Raw genomic sequence first — 3351 nt, 5'->3', positions numbered from 1 at the left:
TTTTTTTTTTTTTTTTTTTTAAAATACTGTTTAAGTGGACCGAATAATTCGGTTTAATCCGGTTCGGTCCGAATTATTCGCGTTTTATATTCACTTTTGAAAAAATCGTGAGTTTTACCAAATTCTATTTTTAATCCGGATTCGGTCAGAATTTTTGATTAAATTCGGAAAAATTCGGTTCGGCCGAATAATTCGCGAATTATTCGGCCGAATTGATAACACTGGTCACAATAGAACAATCTTATTATTGCGCCGAGGTCTGCCCTCTACTTTGTACAATAAATGTGAGGTGGCTAAAAGCTTGGTGTATGAAATTTTGGAGTTGGTCATCTTTCTCACCCTGTTATACAAGAAAACTGCTCCATGGAATATTGTTCTATCTGTTTGCTGCAACAATGTCAAGTCTCTGAGATTACAATCTCACTATTTCCTTCAAATACTAAGTGGAAACAACCCCACCCCTCCCCAGCACAAAAACACAATTAATCAATCAACCAACCTTTAATATAAGTTGCTTCAATTAAGAACCAATTTCTACCCACATATTTAGCCTTTAGAGCCAAGTCCTAGAAGTTTTGATAAAAGCCTAATTGTTAGTAGTGGGCATTTCAGTGCCCAGTCGTTTGAGATGAGGTCTCTTAATCCTCTTATCTCTGTTTTGATTTGCATAACTTTTCCATGGACGCCAAGGTGGGCTCTCTTACTAGGTGGATTCATGGTCCCTCTCTCTTCCCTAAAGGCTATAACAAACCTGTGATTGCCTTTTCATTAAATTCATGGAGAGAGAGAGAGAGAGAGAGAGAGAGAGAGAGAGAGAGAGAGAGAGAGAGAGAGAGATTGTGCAGCTTAATTTATCTTTGATTCTAAGCCAAAAAGGGAATCATTTATCTTCATATTTTTATATAAATGAAGGCAATACATAAGCAAGGTATTGCTTGGATGTTGGGTCATAATGGTCTCTCTCATTGCATATTTTAATGTTTCTTGAATGGTCGCATTCAAAAAAATGATATCTCACCTTAGGTTTCTTTCAGCACTTAGAATTGTCGCATTAAAAAAATATCTCTAGCTCCTTGGGTTTCTTTTTCACATATTTTTCTATGATATGGTGTCTTTTCAATTTGACCAACATAAACACGTCAATCAATAAAAATGGGAAATAAGAAAGAATTTTATGACTTAGTCAATATGGTACAAGAAAATTCCATTATCACCTAGTGGAGCATTAATCTCATACAATTAAGATTAATGAAGATATTTCATAAGATCAACTTCTTTACAGTAGTACCATGGCTCGTACGGCTTAGAGACTTGAAAAAGCTGTTATATTTGTTCATCAACGCCCATGTTGCTCCCTCTTATCACAGAGCAAGGGGGACTGCTAATGGTTTTGCTTCTCCCCCATGGGTCTCATCCAGAGAATCCTCTTGGATCCAAACAGGCACTATTGATTGATCTTGACAAGCCAAATAACCCCATTGGTTACTTGTGGAAGATGATTATGACTGCTTTCTTGATTTGATGTTTGGGTCAAGAAGATCTTGAAGGTGGAACCAAATTATTTTTTAATCAAAGGTGGAGAAACGTCTCCATCAGGCGAATTTATTTAAAAAATCTAAATAAGAATTTCTCACTGCTTAGAGTGACAGGCAGACCATTGAAATTGGGTGGCTCCACCTATTAGACTTCAGACAAATGAACCACGGAAGCCCCCTTAGCCAGGATATATATGGTCTTCACAATTCAAATAATGAGAAACAATATCAAAGATATTACATAGAATGTTAAGTTTGTCTCGAATTCTTGATCTATTTTGAAGATTGATCAGTTCTGATATATTTTGGTGGTGATTTGAATGAAAAGTTTTTCTGAGATCTATGATAAAAGCAGAGGGATTGGGCCGATAGGTCTAAACCCGGAGCCCAGCACTGACTTTGTATGGGATGCGATGGCGTAGCCCTGCGGTATGATTTGACCGGATTGACCACGACCCGATGGGTCGATCTACGATTTGGAGCATATAATGTACCATTGTCTTGTTGAGCAGGTCATTGTAATTTAGGGGTTTTTCGAGCTAGGGTTTCAAGGCGAGTTTTCTCGCCGCTACTTAGGTGTAATCTCTCTTCTGCATAGTGAAACATCTTCTTCTTCGTACAAGGACATAGTACACCACACCGGTGTGTGAACCTCGTTAAATCTCTGTGTTGTGCGGATCTATTGTCTGTTCATTTTTGAATTTTCTTGGTGTTTGCTCTAACATAGAAAATGAATGTCATCAACTAAAATAATAATCATCCAATTCGGAGCTAATGTAGATCTTTTTAAGCAAGCAATCAAACTAAAGGTAATTAGAGCAACACAGAATCTTGGGAAGGCGAAAAGCTTCTAGCTAACTGAATGCCATCCCTCAAGGCTTCGGCCTCCATAGAATTCAGAAAAGCTAAGGCCAATTCCGTACTTAGTTGCAATAAAGATCCCTTTATAATCATGAATGATAACACTGTTGCCAATATTGAGATAGTCCCACATTGACTATGGATGACTCAATTATCATGTATAAGAGTCACAAGATGCCACCTCACTTTAAGCCAATTGGAATTAAGATGAAAGCTTTATAACATAGTATTAGAGCCGGTATCTGTCGATAATGTGTTCCTTGCTCAACCCATGAAGACAGAACCATAAAAGGCCTGCACATACGGGGGAGTATTGAGATAGTCCCATATCAGCTATGTGTGACTAAACTATCATGTATAAGGGCCATAAGAGGCCACCCCACTTTAATCCAATTGGTTTTAAGATGAAAGCTTTAACAACCACTACAATTGTTATTAGAAAATAAACTCAACACATGATCAGAATCTAAAGGAGGGTGAATGAGGAAATATCAGGAAGATCAGTTTGATACTCATATTGATTCCTATTAATACCCAGTCATCCTTGCTCAATCCAAATATAAAACCCTTGAGTCACATTTAAAAGAGATGGTTAATATGATTGAAGATAAAATTGTTACAGGCTTTTCAAATATACCAAATCAGAGTTACCCATTGCAACACTGCATCATCAGAAACCAGTAATTGAACATGAATATTCAAAAATTGCTAAACTAAATCAATCATAGTGAAACCCTGCAGGTAATTAGTATTAATTATGAAGGAGAAGCTCTCCAGCATGGAGAACCAAAATCACAACGAAAAAAGTATGAAAAACTGTCTCCTCAGGCCCAAAACATTTTGAATATAAAGGACTAAGGCATATAAGGAGGAGAAATGGACAATGGTTGACAACAATTGAGTTAGAGCAACATTTCCACATTATTATTTTATTATTATTATTATTATTATTATT

Source organism: Macadamia integrifolia, unplaced genomic scaffold (assembly GCF_013358625.1).
Source record: "Macadamia integrifolia cultivar HAES 741 unplaced genomic scaffold, SCU_Mint_v3 scaffold2066, whole genome shotgun sequence".
Taxonomy (NCBI): Eukaryota; Viridiplantae; Streptophyta; class Magnoliopsida; order Proteales; family Proteaceae; genus Macadamia; species Macadamia integrifolia.
The sequence above is the reverse complement of the archived record's forward strand: the minus strand, read 5'-3'. Positions refer to the sequence as shown.